The following is a 19,243-nucleotide window of genomic DNA, read 5'->3' on the forward strand; positions in this document are numbered from 1 at the left end:
GTGAGAAACAGTGAAGAAGCTGGTGCCCTTGGATCTCAGAGTACTTGGGAGGCAGCACAGCAGAAAGAATGATGCTTGGGAGAGGTCCACTTTACATTTGTTTGCAGGAAGCTTGTGGTCATAACATCATAGGCTTAGAGTTGCAAAGGACTATTGTGGACATTTAGTTCAATCTCATTTTACAGATGGAGAAACTGAGGCAAAGAAAGGTTATGTAACTTGCCCCAAATTAATGATCATGATGATAACAATAATATGTCATCCACAGTGCTTTGAAGTTTGCTAAACACTCAATAGGCTAATTAGCTGCCTTACTTTTACTGCACATGTACAATAGGAAATAGTAGGGCTGGGATTTGAATACATCTCTACTCTGTTTCTAAATCTAATATTCTTTCTATTGTACCACATTGCTTCCTAGGAGAAAGAATGGACACCATAAGTGAAAACCTATCACAATCACTCCAAAAATATTAAAAGGGCATTCCTCTTAAGGTGGTAGATCAATGATAATAATCCATGTGTTTTAAGATTAAATTTGAGACATGTAATTATGAGGCTCAAATGAGATGATGGATGTAAAAATGCTGTGAAGAAACTAAAGCTAGATATGGAAGACACAAGGCACTATTACTTTATTATGAAAAGAATCCTGAGCCCTATCACAGGTAGCCATAATGTCATTGGCTTTTGAGAATTTGAAAATGTGTTCTTCTGAATTTGTCTATTTTCCACTGTCTTGCACATGTTATCTTGAGTGTAGCCAGACTTAATGACATTCAAAGTACTTCTTCAGAGATAGAAGAATATCTGACAGATTCTTTAGCATGGGGGGAGGAGAGGGGGGACAATGTCTGGTGTGAATGTGCAACATCACTATTTCCATTTGGAGACTATTTCTTCTTTGATGCTTGGTAACAATAGGATGCTGAAGCTTGTCTGGGTATGGTAGGTGTTAGCACTCGATATAACACATATTTTTTTTAAAAGAACACCAGAGGATTGTTCCTCCTGGATTGAGACCAATCTAGCATCTTCACACACAAATTTGTTCCCATAACATATGTCAGAGTTCATTTAGTGAGGCCAAAATTTACTACTCAATGGAGAAAATATGAAACTAATAGAAAAAAATTGTCAAGAGAATAAACCTCATATGTTTTTAAAGTCTATCATATAACAGTTGTTAACAGTAATTATGTCACATTATCAAGTAACCCCAATTCAGTTAAAAAAATCTAAACTATATTATTAATGGCAAAGTACTTAAATGATTGGTTTCCACACTTGTGGCAATTAAAGACATTTGTTTTAAGTTTTAACTGAACTATTCTGAACACAATAAATACCTAGGACAGATATAGCAACAGTAAAGAGGGAAAATATATACAGTTCATTTTGCTATACTGTGACATATGCAGTCCCAAAAATCACCTTGCTATGCAAAATTGTGCAATTAAAAATCATAGGGATTATGGTGAAAATAGGGTTAGGGATATAAACACTCAAAAACTTTATTGGTGATACACAAAAAAGTTGGGAGCCTAATAAAAATGATCATACATTTTTATGCAGATAGTGGTAGTGTTCATAGATTAAGGTTTCTACTAAGCTTGGAACTCTGTTCACATAGGGCAGGGCAGGCAAAATCTAGTGCTGGAGGTAAAGCAGCCATGGTAGAAGTTAGGGAATGGGAGAAGAGCAGACTCCTCAGTCTATAGCTCCTATTTCACCAGAAGAGATATAATAAATGAAACTTTACCTTGAAAAAGGCCTGAAGTTTGTTTGTACAAGAGGGCATTAGAATGGGTACAGGTTATGAGTTATTATTAAGTAGTGAAGTTTCATGTGTCCTCTCACTGTTTTTTGACAACAAAAACAATGCATAAGAAAACATATAATTCATGTTATGGTTAATTGTTCCCATATCCATTAATTCTGTAGAAACCAATTTGCATTTTCAAAACAAGCATTAAAGCAAAATCTGACTATATACAACTATTAATGGCAATGATCCAGGAGTCAGTGATAAATCTCCTGTAGCTAAGGGGTTTCAGATAAATACTGATCTTCCATTAGACCACATATGGCTGTAAAAATTCCAATTTGCTTTAGGTTTGAAATAGACCTAATTTATGCCGTGAATGGGTTGGGTAAAATTTTAACACCTTCATGGATTTGGACAAGGACATTCAGATTCAATCACAAGTTTCTGATATGATTTGGTCTGCTAGTTCCATGTGGCCTGATGAATTACAGAAGTCACAGGAACATCAGAATTGGCAGGGGCAGCAGCAAAGAGGACAATGTTACTGTACTGTAGAATATAGTGAGAGGAAGAAAGAATAAGAAGAAAGTTAAAAAGGGGCCAGTTAATAAAGGAATTTAAAAGCCAAAAAGAGGATTTTATATTGGATACTAGAGGTAATATGGAGTTATTGAAGTATATTAGATAGGAGGTGTGGTGACATAATTAGACTTGCACTTTAGGAAGATCAAATTGGCCCCTTAGTAGGGGATGAATTAGAGTGGGGGAAGATTTGAGTCAGGATGACTAACAAGAAGGCTACTGCAATAGTTCAAATGCGAAGTCCAAGGGGTTGCAGAAGAGTTTTGGTAGTATCAGAGGTGAGAAGGGGGTATATATGAGAAACTCTGTAAAAATAAAATTGATGAAACAGCAACAATTTGGATATGGGGGAATGAGAGAATGTGGGGTAGAAGATTATACTTGTGACTGGGAGGATAGTGAAACCTTTAACAGATGTAAGGAAATTAGAAAGAAGGATAGGTTTTGAGGAAAAAATATTGAACTCAAGAAGTATTGAGTTTAGGACATCTATGGAACATTCAGTGTGAGGTATTCAATAGTCATCTAGAGATGCAAGACCTGAGGTCAGCAGAAAGGTTGGATAAATGGATCTGAGAATCATCTGCATAGAGAACTTAATCCTTGAAAGATGATAAGATCACTAAAGTATAGAGAAACAAGAGAAAAGAGTCCAGGAAAGAGCCTTTGGGAACACTCAAGAGTAGTGTGCATGACCTGGCTGAGGGTTCAACAAAAGAGACTGAGAAAAGTAGTTGTACAGCAAGGAGGAGAACCAGGAGAGAGTAGAGTCATGAAAACCAGGAGAGAAGAAAGTATCAAGTAGAAGAGGATGATCAGCAGTGTTAAATTCTATGGGGAGGTCAAGAAGGTTGAAAATTGAGGAAAGGTCATTAAGTTTGTCAATTAAGAGAGAAGTTTCATTTGAATGATTAAATTTGGGAGTCAGACTACAAAGAGTTGGGAAGGGAGGGAGAGGAAAGGAAGAATAGACATCAATTGTAGATAGCTTTTTCAAGGAGTCTAGCAAAGAAATGGGAGAGAGATAAATAGGAATATTGCTAGTAGAGATGGACAGATCTAGAAAGTGTGAGTTCTCTTTGATTTATGTTTGGAAGGCTCTCCCTTCTCATCTTCACTTACTGACTTCACTGGCTTCCTTTAAATCCCGGCTAAAATTCAATTTTTTTACAGGAAGTTTTCCCAACCAATCTTAATTCCAGTGCCATTTCTCGATTAATTATTACATGTCTATCCTTTCTACAATTCATCCGTACATATTTGTTTGCTTATTGTCTCCCCGATTAGACAGTGAGTTCTTTAATGTAAGGGATTGTCTTTTGCCTCTTTTTGTATCCCTAGCATTTTGCATTTGACCGGTAAAGGATCTTTATAAATCTTTACTGACTGACTTACTGCTGGGTACCAGTGAAAGATTCTCACTATTTATCAGTCACTTCTCATTCTCATCACATAAATATCTTATCTCTTCTTCATATTGGATGTATACCTGATGAGATATACTAACTTTCACTCTTCTTCCAAGATCTTTACTGGCTATCTGTTGTAACTACCATGCCACATCATTGCCCTCTGCATGACATTTATTTTTAATTTGTTGGAGAAGGCTGCATTCCATATCTCATTGCCATGTAACAAGTTAGAATGTTAGTATTAAAAGGATGAGCCTTTATTTCCATAAGAAGCTTGTGGTTATTATAGGAGTTTTGCAATTTCCCAAAGGTAATCCAGTTCATTCTTCTTTTCAAATCTGGGAATAATTTATCCAACTGTAACTGTCAGTCCAGACATCAATATTACTAGATACTCTGTTTTCTATCTAAATTCATTCAATAAGTACCCCATGACTAAAGATTATACCCATCCTCACCTATATCTCTTGGGCTTACTTTCAAAAATTCAGCTTAAATTCCACCAGTTTTTCTGAAATTGTACTATTTAGTTCCATTTAATGGAACTAAATTTAATCACAAAATTTTTTTTAATGGAACTAATTTAATGGAACTAATTTAATCACAAAAATGTTTATTAAGTGATGCCTGCATATTTAAGCAGTTAGGAACAATGAGAAGTTAAAGATGCTGAAATTATGTACCTGTAATATTGGAAGGATGGTGGTCCCTCTGATAAAAAGTTAAGTTGGTCAGTCAATTCAAATTAGGTCAAGAAGCATTTATTGTGCCAGCATGTGCTAGCACTGTGCTAAGTATGGGGGAATACACCTCTCAGCAAAAAGCAAAGTCCCTGCTTTCAAGAAATTTACTCAAAGGAGGGTACCATAAAAAATACAAGTTGAGAAGTGGAGAAAGGGAGGTTCATTCATGAGGGCTTTGTGGATATAAGTCCAGAGAATGAAGGATTGTATGACTTAGACATTTCTCAAAATGAAGGTTCCAAGAAGAACTCTTCAGTGTGAAAGATGGGGGTCACACTGATTGTCCAGGGAAAGCACAAAGGAAATTAGGATGTGGAAAAGAGAAAGTTTCATCTGTGTATAGGGTTTAGGAGGAAAGATAATTCAGTTGTAGATTTGTTGAGTTTGAGATTTCTCAGTCATCTGGTTTGAAATGGCCAATAGTTAAATGGTGATGGAGAATTAATATTCAGAGCAAAGACTGAGATTGTCATCCACAAAGAGAGGAAGCTGATGAGGTTACTAAGAAAGAATAAGGGAGCGGCTGGGTGGCGTAGTGGATAAAGCACCGGCCCTGGAGTCAGGAGTACCTGGGTTCAAATCCGGTCTCAGACACTTAATAATTACCTAGCTATTTGGCCTTGGGCAAGCCACTTAACCTCATTTGCCTTGCAAAAACTAAAAAAAAAAAAAAAAAAGAATAAGGTGACAAAAAAAGGAGAACCTATGATAGTATTTTAGGGAAAATCCCCCATTTAATTGACATATAAGAAAGTTGAGCCAGCAAAAAAGTATTGAGGGGCCAAGATGGCGGAGAGAAGACAGGCACAGTTCTAGAGTCTCCTGTTCTCTTCCCCATCTATCACATGAAACAAACCTCTTAGAGGAAGTCTGACTCACGGAACCCAGAGAGAAAAGCCAGGAGAAAGAGCATCTACCTCAGGATTTGTCTCCCGCTGCAGCTTTGGTAGAATTCGGGAGGGTGAGTCTGGGCTCAGAGGGAGGATCAGCCCTAGATCAACCAGATTAACAGGTGAATTGGAACCGGGAGTCTGAGGGTCGGAGAGCGGACCTGCTGGATCAGCAGTAGGGCTGGATGAAAGGGGCTTGTGTCCGTGGGGAAGCAGAGGCGCTGGTGTCCCCCTGGAGCTTGGGGAAGGGGCTGCAGGGAGAGGTCTGGTGCAGGAGAGCTGCAGACACCATCGCTGGGCTCCTCCTGTCTGAGAAACTCTGAGCCCCTGCCTCCATTGCACTGAGGCCTCCTTCCAAACAAACAATTGCAAACTGCTTCTGCCTCAGGCCCAGGTGTGTGAGCAGAAGAACCAGCCAGCTGAGGAATGACCTCAGGCCAGGGTAAAGCCCACCATTGATTGAAGGCAAAAGAATTCAATAGTTCCAAATCCTCCCTTCAGGCAAAGGGAGAAGGCCTCCCAACCAAGGTCACAGACACTCCAGAGAGGGCAACCAGCACCTCCTACTGGCCAGCCAGAGAAACTGCACTCAGTAAAGCCTTTAGAGATCCCAAGCCCAGGTGAACCAGCACCCCCCCCCCCACTCAAGGTCTTATCATAATGAAGAAGGGTCAGCGGAAAGGTGGATCCATAGAAAAATTCCTGGAAGGGAAAGACCCCAACTCAGAGAGACCTGGAACCTCTGAGGAGAATACAATCTGGTCTCCAGTACAGAGAGACTTCCTTGAAGAAATAAGGAAGGTGCTTAAAAATTTGGGGGAGACAATTAATACCTTGCAACAAGAAAAAAAAAACCTTAGAAAGTACAATTGGACAAACACAAAAGGAGAATAAATCTCTCAGATCATCAATTGGACAATTAAAAAATGAGAATAATTCTCTCAGATCCTCAAATGAGCAAATGCAAAAAGAAATTAATTCTCTCAAAACCTCAATTGGTCAAATGGAAAGCTCTTTCAAAAGTAGAATTGACTAATTGGAAAAGGAGTTGCAAAAGGTTAATGAAGAAAACTCCTCCCCCCCAAAAAATAATGGAGTCTACAGAAACTAATGACTCCATGAGACAGCATGAGTCAATTAAACAAAATAAAAAAATAGAAGCAAATATAAAATACCTCATCAACAAAACCACTGACCTTGAGAATAGATTGAGGAGGGGCAACCTGAAAATTATAGGACTTCCTGAAAACATTGAAAAGAAATATTACAGGATCTAGTGACGGAAAACTGCCCTGATATCATGGAATCGGAGGGCAAAGTAGTTATTGAAAGAGTATATCGATCCCCACCAGAAAAAGATCCTAAAATGAAAACACCAAGGAATGTTGTGGTCAAACTGCAGAACTATCAGATAAAAGAGAAAATCCTGCAAGCAGCCAGAAAGAAAAAATTTAAACATCAAGGAGCCACAGTAAGGATCACGCAGGGCCTGGCTGCATCAACATTAAGGGATCGAAGGGTCTGGAATGAGATATTTCGAAGAGCACGGGAGCTTGGAATGCAGTCAAGAATCTACTTTCCTACAAAGCTAAGCCTTCTCTTCCAGGGAAAAAGATGGATATTTAATGAAATGGAAGAATTACAAAAATTTCTGATGAAAAGACCAGAGCTAAACAGAAAATTTGGACATCAAACAGGAGGTTCAAGAGAAACATGAAAAGGTAAAAAAAAAAATAAAAAAAGCAATCCAGTAAGTTAGTTGAAACTGGCTATATCCCAGCATGGGGGTAAAAAAAAAAAAAGATTCTCATAAACCTTGAGAAATGTAACTCTAACAGAAAGAATACACCTAGCCAGAAACGATGGACATTCATGACCTATCCATGAGACTACTATCTAATAGGATGTAACTGGCTTTAACCCCATTTGGAAGAAAGACTCTAATAACTCTCAGGAATTTTGACTCTATTAGATAGAATATACAGAACTAGAAGGGACAGACACTCAGAATTTTCTATGACTTAGATAGAATGATCTAAAAAAAAACACTACTGCCCTAAAAAGGGGGACAGGAAAGAGATGGGAGGAGGGAGGGGATTGAATGGGGTAAATCTCATTACACTAAGAGGTACAAAAAACCTATGGTAATAGTGCAGAAGAAGGGAGCAGAGGAGAAACATCTGAATCTTCTCATCAGACTTGGCTTAAAGTCAACCTACACAATACTCAGGTAACTTATAAAACATCTAACCTTTCAAGTATTAAAAGGGGAAAAGGGGAGGGGGGATGGAGAAAGGGAAGGGGAGTGGGGGAAATAAGGTGAAATAATAAAGGGAAAAAGGGAAAGGGGAAAGAAAGGGGAGGGTGTGATATAGGAGGGCAAACACACTGAAGGGGGTGGTTTTCAGTAACAAAAGACTGGGGAATATGGATAAAATGGGGGAAAGGGGGGAAAATACAAACAGAGGGAAGATAGCAGGGAGGGCACTAAAGAATTAGTAATCATAACCTTGAATGTGAATGGGATAAACTCTCCCTTAAAACGTAAGCAAATAGCAGAGTGGATTAAAAACCAGAATCCTACAATATGCTGCTTACAAGAAACTCATTTGAAGCAGAGAGATACATATAGAGTAAAGGTAAAAGGTTGGAGCAAAATATATCTTGCTTCAGCTGAAGTAAAAAAAGCAGGGGTAGCAATCCTTATCTCAGACAAAGCAGCAGCAAAAATAGATAGCATTAAAAGAGATAAGGAAGGAAACTTTATCCTCCTAAAAGGTACCATAGACAATAAAGTCATTTCAATATTGAATATATATGCACCCAGTGGGACAGCATCCAAATTCTTAGAGGAGAAGCTGAAGGAATTACAGAAGACATAGACAGCAAAACTCTACTAGTGGGAGACCTCAACCTCCCGCTATCAGATCTAGATAAATTGAATCATAAAACAAACAAGAAAGAAATTAGGGAGGTAAATAGATTGTTAGAAAAACTAGATATGGTAGATTTATGGAGGAAACTTAATGGGGATAGAAAGGAATATACCTTTTTCTCTGCAGTACATGGAACTTATACAAAAATTGACCATGTACTAGGACATCAAAACCTAATGATCAACTGCAGAAAGGCAGAAATAGTGAATACATCTTTCTCAGATCACAATGCAATAAAAGTCATATGCAATACTGGGCCAAGCAGATATAGACCCAGAACAAATTGGAAACTGAATAACCCCATTTTAAAAAATGAGTGGACCAAAAAACAAATTATAGAAAGAATTAACCATTTTATCCTAGATAATGATAATAATGAAACAACATACCAAAACCTATGGGATTCATTCAAAGCAACTCTCAGGGGATATATTATAGCTCTAAATGCTTATATGAATAAATTGGAGAAAGAGGAAATCAATGAACTAAACATGCAAATAAAAAAATTAGAGAAAGAACAAATCAAAAATCCTCAATTACGTAACAAATTAGAAATTCTAAAAATTAAAGGAGAAATTAATAACATTGAAAGCAAAAAAAACTATTGAATTAATAAATAAAACCAAAAGTTGGTATTATGAAAAAACCAATAAAATTGATAAACCTCTGGTCAATTTGATTAAAAAAAAGAAAGAAGAAAACCAAATAGCTAGTATCATAAATGAAAAAGGTGAACTTACCACCAATGAGGAGGAAATTAAAGTAATAATTAGAAATTATTTTGCCCAACTCTATGCCAATATGATAATCTAAGTGAAATGGATGAATATTTACAAAAATATAAGTTGCCCAGGTTAAATAAAGAAGAGATTAATACCTAAACAACTCTATCTCAGAAAAAGAAATTCAACAAGCCATTACTGAACTCCCTAAAAAAAATCTCCAGGGCCTGATGGATTCACAAGTGAATTCTACCAAACATTTATGGAACAATTGGTTCCAATCCTATATAAACTCTTTGGAAAAATAGGGAAAGATGGACCTCTGCCTAACTCTTTCTATGAAACCAATATGGTACTGTTACCTAAACCAGGAAGAGTTAAAACAGAGAAAGAAAATTATAGACCTATCTCCCTGATGAATATAGATGCAAAAATCCTAAATAAAATCTTAGCAAAATGATTACAAGTCATCACTAGGATAATACATTATGATCAAGTAAGATTTATTCCAGGAATGCAGGGTTGGTTCAATATTAGGAAAACTGTTAGTATATTCAATTATATCAACAAACCTATCAGAAATCATATGATCATATCAATAGATGCTGAAAAAGCTTTTGACAAAACAAAGCATCCATTCCTATTCAAAACATTAGAGAGTGTAGGAATAAATGGACTGTTCCTTAGAATAATTAGCAGTATCTATCTGAAACCATCAACAAGCATTATAGTCAATGGGGAGAGGCTAGAGGCATTCCCAATAAGATCAGGGGTGAAACAAGGGTGCCCATTATCACCACTACTATTCAATATTGTATTAGAAATGTTAGCATCAGCAATTAGAGAAGAAGAAGAAATTAAAGGAATTAGAATTGGGAAGGAAGAGACAAAACTCTCACTTTTTGCAGATGACATGATGGTCTACCTCGAGAATCCCAAGAAATCATCTAAAAATCTACTGGAAACAATTAGCAATTTTAGCAAAGTTTCAGGTTATAAAATAAACCCTCATAAATTCTCAACTTTTCTATATATGTCTAGCAAGAAACAGCAGGAAGAGCTAGAAAGAGAAATCCTATTCAAAGTAACCTCAGACAATATAAAATATTTGGGAGTCTATTTGCCAAGACAGACTCAGAATCTTTTTGAAAACAATTATAAAACACTTCTTACACAAATTAAATTAGATTTAAATAATTGGGAAAATATCAACTGCTTATGGATAGGTAGAGCTAATATAATAAAAATGACAATTCTACCAGAATTAAACTATCTGTTTAGTGCCCTACCAATGAAAATTCCAAAAAATTACTTTAACGAGTTAGAAAAAATTATAAGTAAATTCATATGGAGAAATAAAAAGTCAAGAATTGCCAGGAGCTTAATGAAAAAAAGTGCAAAAGAAGGTGGCTTAGCCCTACCCAATCTAAAATTATACTATAAAGCATCAGTCATGAAAACTGTTTGGTATTGGCTAAGAAATAGAGTGGTGGACCAGTGGAATAGACTAGGTGTAAAAGCAGGAGATGATTATAGTAATCTGCTGTTTGATAAACCCAAAGAGTCTGGCCATTGAGATAAAAACTCCCTCTTTGATAAAAATTGCTGGGAAAATTGTTAGTTAGTATGGAAGAAACTTAGATTAGACCAACACCTCACACCCTTTACCAAGATAAGATCCAAATGGTTACAGGACATAGACATAAAAAACAATACTATAAGCAAATTAGAAGATCAAGGACTAGTCTACCTCTCAGATCTATGGAAAGGGGAACAGTTTATGACTAAGGAAGAGTTGGAGAACATCACCAAAAACCAATTAGATGATTTTGATTACATTAAATTAAAAAGCTTTTGCACAGATAAAACCAATGTAACCAAGATCAAAAGAAATGTAGTAATTTGGGAAACAATCTTTACAACTAATGATTCTGACAAAGGATTCATTTCTAAAATATACAGAGAACTGAGTCATATTTTTAAAACAAAAAGCCATTCCCCAATTGACAAATGGTCAAAGGATATTCAAAGGCAATTTACAGATAAGGAGATCAAATTAATCCATAGCCATAAGAAAAAATGCTCTAAATCATTAATTATTAGAAAAATGCAAATTAAAGCTTCTCTGAGGTACCACCTCACACCTCTCAGATTGGCCAGTATGACCAGGAAGGATAGTGATCACTGTTGGAAGGGATGTGAGAAATCTGGGACACTACTACACTGTTGGTGGAGCTGTGAACTCATCGAAACCCTTCTGGAGAGCTATTTGGAACTATGCCCAAAGGGCAACAAAAATGTGCATACCCTTTGACCCAGCAATACCACTACTGGGTCTATACCCTGAAGAGATGAGGAAAAAGGGTAAAAATATTACTTGTACAAAAATATTTATAGCAGCCCTGTTTGTGGTGGCAAAGAATTGGAAATCAAGTAAATGTCCTTCAATTGGGGAATGGCTTAGCAAACTGTGGTATATGTATGTCATGGAACACTATTGTTCTATTAGAAACTAGGAGGGATGGGATTTCAGGGAAACCTGGAGGGATTTGCATGAACTGATGCTGAGTGAGATGAGCAGAACCAGAAAAACACTGTACACCCTAACAGCAACATGGGAGTGATGTTCAACTTTGAAGGACTTGCTCATTCCATCAGTGCAACAATTGGGAACAATTTTGGGCTGTCTGCAAAGGAGAGTACCATCTGTATCCAGATAAGGAGCTGTGGAGTTTGAACAAAGTACAAGGACTATTCCCTTTAATTTAGGAAAAAAACCAGATAGCTTATTGTCTGATCTTGTTACTTCTTAGACTTCTTTTCTCTTTAAGGATATGATCTCTCTCTCATCACACCCAATTTGGAACAAGGTACAACATGGAAACAAAGTAAAGACTGACAAAGTGCTTTCTGTGGGGGGGGAGGGGGAGGGAAGCAAGATTGGGGGAAAAATGTAAAATAAATAATATCTTTAATAAAAATAAATTAAAAAAAAGTATTGAGGAAGAGTATTCAGGTAGGATGAGAACCAGGAGATAGTTGAATCATAAAAACCTGAAAAGGAGAGAGCATCCATGGACCAGAGAGATGAGAAGAATAAAGTATGAGGAAAAAAATTTCAGATTTGGCAACTAAGAAATCATTGACAACTTTGGTGAGATGAGACAAACTGAGAGGAGATTTAGGTTCTAGCTTCAGTTCTGAAACTATCTAATCTTGTGACCATGGTTATGAATTAGCTTCTTTCAGACTCTGTTTCTACATCAGTGAAGTGAGATTTTTTAAAAAAAATCTTTAGTATCTCTAACAGCTTGGGGTCGCTAGATGATACAGTAAATAGAGCACCAGCTCTGGAGTCAGGAGGACTTGTGTTCAAATTTGGCCTCAGACACTTACTAACTGTGTGATGCCAGACAAGTCATTTAACCATGACTGCCTTAAAAAGGATGGGAAAAAAAAATTCTTACAGCTCTAAAATACATGATCACATAAGTGGAGAGTATAAACTAGGGAGCAGGGTAATTAAAGTTGAATAAAATATTCAGAATCTTAGAGTACAATACATAAATAAGCAGGAAATTCCTATAAAACAAATATTCATCTAAGTTCCCCTGAAATATCTGCAGTCATGAAGAACTCACTATAGAATTCTCACTATTAAAACAACTAGCCCCATTTGAGAACATTTTACCATATTTCCCTATGTATAAGATGTTCCCATGTATAAATCACATCTTAATTTTGGGACCAAAAAATTGAAAAAAAATTCATAAATTTATTGAACTCAGGTTTAACTCATCATAAAATTCATACAAATTGCTCATCACTGTCAAAACTCCTGTCCATTAGGTCATCCTCATCTGTGTTTGGTGACGAATCACTGTCTTAGAGAGGCTGTGGCTGCTTTCCTGCCTATGCTCTGGTCTGGGGTTCACCATAAGTATTCCCTGGGCAAATCTGGTGTGTGGAAGCATGCACAGTCCATTCTGTTTCACGAACCTAAGGGACCAAGAGTATCTATCTCCTTTGAAATCAGTCACTTCTTTTTCATCAGCAATTCTTTTTGCCTCCTGTTGAACTATCTTTGTGGACACAGGAATTCCAATTGCTCTTTGCTCTTTAATCCATCTCTTCAATTCCCTCTCTAACTCACACCATTGTGTGACTTGCCTCTATGGCCTTCTTCTGGGGGGCTTTTTCAGTAGTGTTTCTTCTTCCCCCATGGTCAATCTTGGACTGTTTTCTCAGTTGGAGGAGGACCAAATTGATGATTGATTTCCATTCACTTTTGCAAACTGGATTTTTTTAACTTGAATTCAGCTCTGTACTAAAATCTTTTCTGAGCCATTTATGGGCAGAATGTAGCAAAATGTAACAATATACTGGTAACAAACATGAAACAATGAGCACAATGAGAAGTGTGAAAAAGTGGGAAATGCAGTAAAAAAAATCTGACAATGAGCACAAGACAAGAGCGTGCAAAAAAGCAGGAAATGAAAGTAAAAAAATCTACAACCACTATATAAGATGCTTCCAGTTTTTAGACTCCAAATTTTTTGAAAAAGGGTGCATCTCATATATGGGGAAAACGGGTAACTTAGGAAATCTTGATAATATGCGAATGATTTTCAGACCCATTCCAATTCTGCATGCTGGGACCAAAGTCTAAGTACTCTTTCATGAAACAGCCCTGCCATATATGAAGAGATTACATGCCCACTAAATATTTTCCTTTCTAGGCTAGAGATTAATCTAACAATCCATCAAAAAGCATTTATTAAGTGCCCAATAAGTACCAGGCACTGTAGTAAGAACTGGTAATACAAAGACATAAGTAAAATAGCTTCAGCCATGGGGAAAACAAACATATATATAATTATATATATATATATAATATATATGTAAATATGACATTATGTATCACAAAGACATAAGCATAATTATGTATATATATATATATATATATATATATATATATATATATATATATACTTACAGATATGTTTACTCCCACAGCATATATCTGTGTGTATACACACAGATATATGCATTTGTAGGTGAGTATTCCATACATATTAGCATCTCACTGTAATAATGCTATAATCATATAAACTGAGCTGGGGGCACAACAGATCTCCTTTTATAAAAAGTATACACATATATGGAATCAGTACAATTTTAAACTATTAAAACTTAAGCTGATTAAGCTTAAAACTGCATTAAGACTTTTGGGACACTATATAAATAGTTTACAAAGAGTAGTAATGTGCAAGAAGACTGGCAAGATAGGAAGGGGTTGGGTTGTGTAGAAATTTTAGTTTAAATTTGAATTCCCATTTTTTTACTCTATCCTCAGTATAGTTTCCAGTCTTCTTATCATAATAGTCTATCAATACTGGTCACTCTCTAGCTTATCAATGACTACCTGAAAATATGCTACCCTAAATAGAATATAAAACTTCAGCAATGATCTAAGGCTGGGTACAGTGGATACAAGATCCCCTGATTTAAATATTACCCTTCTCAAAGTGTTGCTTAAGATTTTATTGCACTCTTGGTGTGCTATATCACTGATGACTCAAATTGAGTTTGCATTATATTAAAAACCCTGGACTTTTTTTTTTTTTTTACACAAACAGTTATGGAGCTATGTTTCTTCTATAAAATACTCCTATAATTTATTTTTTAAAAAATAAAATATTAGACTTTACATTTTCATCATTATTAAATTTTAAATTATTAAATTTGGCTTAACTTCTAACTTGTCAAAATCCTCTTGGATCCTAATTTTTTTCAGTCAATATATTACGTCTCCCTCTTGACTTTATGCCATCTGGAAATTTGATAACTGAGTCATCAATGCTTTCATTCAACTCACTGCTATAAAGGTTGACCAGAACAGAGCTAGATCTAGATCCCTGGGGCCTACATTATTGATCTCTTCCTAAGTTAACATAAATCCATTAATCATGATTCTATGGTCTAGTCATTTCAACTGATCTGAAACCACCTAATCATAGCATAATCCAGCTTACCTTACTCACTAGAAATTGTAAGAGACTTAATTAAATAACTTATTGAAATAAAGTTTTCTTGTAATATTTCCTTGTTCTATCAACTAATAACCCTGTCAAAAATTGAGAAAAAAGAGGCTAACTTGTTACTACTTATTCTTTTTTAAAAATACATTTTTATGTCTATACATTGCTTATATGTCTCCTTCCTCAAATTCTTCAATCTTCCTCAGTCCTCCCAAAGTCATCCATTGTGATGTATTAAAAAAGACAAAAAAGTTCAGCAAAACTACTAATATATCAAAAAGGCATGATTTGTTCTTGAGGAATCCATGTTGGTTTATAATGATGGTTGTGCCTTTTGGTAAGTGCTCATAAATCTTTTGTATCATTAATTTATAGAATACTCATTTTTTTGCTCATGGCAACATTTGCTTATCTTTAATCCTGTGACATACTCTAGTTTTCCCAGGTATTTAAAAAAAATTAAATGAACAAAAATTGTTTTCAGTTCCAAATTCTCTCCATTGCTTCTGATCCTCCTTTACCCATTGAGAAGGCAAGAAATACAATACTTATTATACACATCTCCAAAATTTTTTAAAGAATACACACACAGTGATTCAGTAATTTCACCTGTAAATTCTTTTACTGTACTATGAAGTTTTTCAAGACTTGGTGACTTGAACTCAAAAAGGACAAGTCAGTGTTTTTTTTTTTTTTTTTATCATTTTCTCACATAGAATTAAAATTTCTGTTAAAATATTTTTTGTTCTACCTTACTTTCTAATCTAAAGATATTTCTTTGTGGAAAAGTAAACAAGAGGAAAATCATTAAGTAGTTTTGTCTTTTCTCCATCATCTGCTGTAAGTTGAGGTCCTCTTTGGTATTTAATTTTACTCCTGATGAGAAAACTAAAAATTTCTTTTTATTGTCCTTACCATACACTACATACTTTAGCTTTAGGGGCATCAACATTCCTGATATTATTATTATTATTGCTATTGCTATCATGGAATTCATCAGTTAAGAGATCCACAAGCATTTTGCTGTCATGCTTGTGTTCATTCTAAGTTACTTGTCCTTGGGCTTCTACTCCTTTCTTTTAAAAGTCTGATTTAGACAGTTCATTTTATTCTTTACCATTGTAATATTTTTCATCTAATAGGATTACATTCATCCTCCTTTCTCTGAATTATCTGAAATCTGTATTTCTAATGACAAGCCTAGATCCAAATTAATAACACAATTTCTTCCCACATTCCTATCATTTCTACTTTGGCAATCATTCATCTGTAATGGTCAGAAGAGGTCCCGAATAGCAGATTGCTTTGGCTGTAAATCAAGAGAGGTATTAGCCATGGGAAGTTTTACAGTCAGGCAAGAGTTTGGATGTGAAGCAAAAGTAAGCTGAGGGACACAGAATGTCCTGGGCAAGGAGTCCTGTAGTGAAAAGGAATTTCAAGATCTGTCTGGCAATAGAAAAAAGAGATTGAGGTGGGGAGGGGGAAGAAGCAGAAGTCAAGGACACACTGCACACAAGGATGAAGGAGAGAAAGGAAGCAAAGCCCAGCAGGAACTTTGCAAACAGAAAGCACTTAATATTTGTTGAACTGAAGGTGATAATCAAGATTTTTAGTCTTGAAATAATCTTTAGGCATTCCATTATTTGGCTCCATCTACTTTTCTTCACTCTATGTATTCTATGTGTTCAAACATTTTGCCTAGAATTCCTTTCTCCTCTCTACTGAAATAAAACCTATCCTTTTAAGGTTAACAATGTTTAAGGTTAACAATGTTTCCCCCCCAGTCCCCAATCCACATCACATTATGTACCACACTTAAATATTTGACAAATTATAACTTATGTTGTAGTTAAATAGGTCTGATCTCCTTTGCTAGATGGCAAACATGTAATGGGCAGGGACAATGTCTCACTCAATTTTATGCTTCTACAGTCCATAGCACAAAGTCTTATACATAGTAAATATTGCAAAATGAATGAATAGAAAGCATGCTGTTTTGGAAAATAATGTGAAATAACTAGTCAACCATGTAGATATAAGGTATTAGGAATGACAGATTAGAGAGAAATGAGAGATCTAGTTGGAGAAGTAGATTTGGAAGATATCCAGAGAAAGATCAATCAATCAATCAACCAATCAATCAATCAATCAGTCAGTCAGTAAAGTTGTTAAGTACAACTATCAGAATTAGCCCTGGCATAGAGGATAAAGAACTGATCTTTGAAACCAAAAGATTTACATTCAAGACCTAACTGACACATACTTGCTATGTGACACTGGCTCAATTATCTAACTTTTCAGTGTCTTGGCAACTCTCTAAGAGTATAAGAGCTACAGAGATCTGCATAGGTAGAAGATGTTTACTTATCTGGGATTTTCTTCTCTAAGTAAATTAGTCATCTAATCTCTATCACAATGTGCCAGGGTACTATGTTAGTTGTTGGAGATATAAATGAACTAGTTCCTGATCACTCCAGGAGAGTAAACTCTATCTTAACATGTAAATAGAACTAGATTATAAAACAAATGCAAAATGTTGTAAGGAGGGAGGGTACTAGCATACAGAAAGGGGATCAGAATAGATTTAATGTTGAAGGTAATACCTTAGTAGACTTAAAGAAAGAGGGAATCTATTAGGTAGGGTTGAGGATGAAAAGCATTCCAGGCATGAGGTGAAGGAGGGATGTGCAGTGGAAAGTCATGGAGATGGGGGGTAGACATATGGGTGAAGCACAGTGAGAAGATCAGCTTGACCTATCTCACCCATAAAATGAAAAGGCAGGGCTTGATGGCTTCTAAAGTCTTTTCTGGATCTCAATCTCTGATTACTTGCTCTTCCCAAACTTATTGAACATGGGATTTGGGCTCAGGATATATATATATATACACACCCACATATATAGTCTAACTCCTGATTCTGTCAATTACTAGGTGATACTAAGCAAATCACTTCATGTCTCTGATTCTTAGTTTGGGGACATTATTACTAAGCCTGTTGTAAGGCTCAAATAAGATAATGTTTATTACACACACACACACACACACACACACACACACATACACACTCACACACAAATTATACAATAAGGCAGTATAGAGAAACAGGGTAAGAAACTGGAGCTATAACTATTATTTTTCCTTTATCTTGTATAAAAATGAGTACCAGTACAAAAATTCATTCCATAAGTTCAGAGAGTAACAGTAAGAAATCTACTCCTATGTTTTACTCTTTAAGTTAAATAATTACTATTCCTTAAGCTTCTTCTCATATAATGATTTTATGGTTCTTGTTTTATTGATTTTCTTTAGATTACTTCCAGATTTTCCCAATTTTTTCTTTTCATGCATGCTCCAAAATTGAAGATCAAAGGTTGTATTTACAACTGAGATTATAACATAAATGGTAAAGTGAAGCTAAAGTGAACGGTACCTACATTCATCAGATACTAGTTAAAATTCCTTATTAAAGGTCAGGAAAGATTGGATGAACTGAAACATATGGTACAAAAGTGGATGCAACCAAAGAAATCTATAGGCACTCTTTTATAGGCAGAGTGAGGAAAAGAATCACTGAGAGATCTGATTAAGAACTCAAAGCACAGTCTTTCTTATGGGACGCTAAGCTTTATTTAGGCAACAAAGCTTTCAGCCAGCATGAATACATTTATTTCAATAGAATTCAGAACCATAACCTTCTGTATTCTTCACTTTTATTTTATGTTGCCAAGGCTGTATTTCCAATCTCTCAAAAATGTTAACAGAATTGCAGAAAGCAATCAGCAGGGTAAGGCAAAAAACAAAGAATGGAGTCACTGTATCCAATGGCATCAACCAAGGTAAACACAGTGGTGACCAATAGAAAAGAAAGAAATAATGGAAATAAAGGCACCAGCTATAAATCTCCAGGTCTGGGCAATGTTGAAGTAGAAGGTCATTTTCAGAGAAACAATATCGTGGGGAGAGTACATTCATTTTAGCTAATCTTGTCAGGTAGGGTGGTGTTTGTATCATCCCTTAAATGCAAGATAATTCTGCCTGTGAAAGGGGAGATCTGGAGCTTTGGGGTTTTAGACTCATCTCTGAAACAGGGAAAGATGCTAATCTTTTTATGTCTCTGTGCAGTTTGTAACATGAAACCATAAGTATTAT

At 35.8% G+C, this 19,243-nt stretch overlaps 1 protein-coding gene across 4 annotated transcripts in view; it reads right to left on the bottom strand.

Moving 5' to 3' along the window:
* The window catches only part of DPH6 (diphthamine biosynthesis 6), a 505,514-nt gene that overhangs the window by 161,830 nt on the left and 324,441 nt on the right, over nt 1-19,243 (bottom strand). The gene's annotated exons all lie outside the window — the stretch shown is intronic.

Source organism: Macrotis lagotis, chromosome 4, assembly GCF_037893015.1.
Source record: "Macrotis lagotis isolate mMagLag1 chromosome 4, bilby.v1.9.chrom.fasta, whole genome shotgun sequence".
In the NCBI taxonomy this organism is placed as follows: Eukaryota; Metazoa; Chordata; class Mammalia; order Peramelemorphia; family Peramelidae; genus Macrotis; species Macrotis lagotis.